The sequence below is a fragment of the Alligator sinensis genome, unplaced genomic scaffold, assembly GCF_000455745.1.
Source record: "Alligator sinensis unplaced genomic scaffold, ASM45574v1 scaffold196_1, whole genome shotgun sequence".
Classification (NCBI taxonomy): Eukaryota; Metazoa; Chordata; order Crocodylia; family Alligatoridae; genus Alligator; species Alligator sinensis.
The window spans coordinates 886,752-887,267 of record NW_005842492.1 but is presented as its reverse complement, the minus strand read 5'-3'; positions in this window follow the sequence as shown (position 1 = coordinate 887,267).

The window sequence follows — 516 nt, the reverse complement described above, 5'->3', positions numbered from 1 at the left end:
GGGCTGGGGGAGTGGGTGGGGCTGTCAGGTGACCACCCCCATGGTCCCCTCTCCCCTCCTCCACCCCTCCCCGACCCCTTACTCACCAGCACCAGGGCGAGGGGCCAACCATAAAGACGCTCTAGGAGCCAGAGCATCTCCATGGAGGACCCAGCCTCCAGGTGCCTCAGGGCACAGTGTGGTACCATGCCCTGCGCCGCTTTTTTAAACTTCGGTTTTTTTAGACCCCTAGATATTTTTTTGTTCCTGTGCATGCCTCTTGCCCTGCCTCAAAGGGGTTTGAGACGGGGCAAGAGGCACATGCGCACTCGTGTGGACGCGCCGGCAGTGTACAGTATAAAGATTGTCGAAGATATCACTCTCCATTCCTCAGACAGTTCCACTAGCAATTTGATTTCAGTTCAAACTCTTGAGTTTTTTTGAGCCTCTGCTGAGACATGCTTTAGGCAATCTTGTGGACCCTCTCTGATCTGCCATCTCTAATCTCTCTGCCCTCCCTTTTGTCCTTCTTCATGT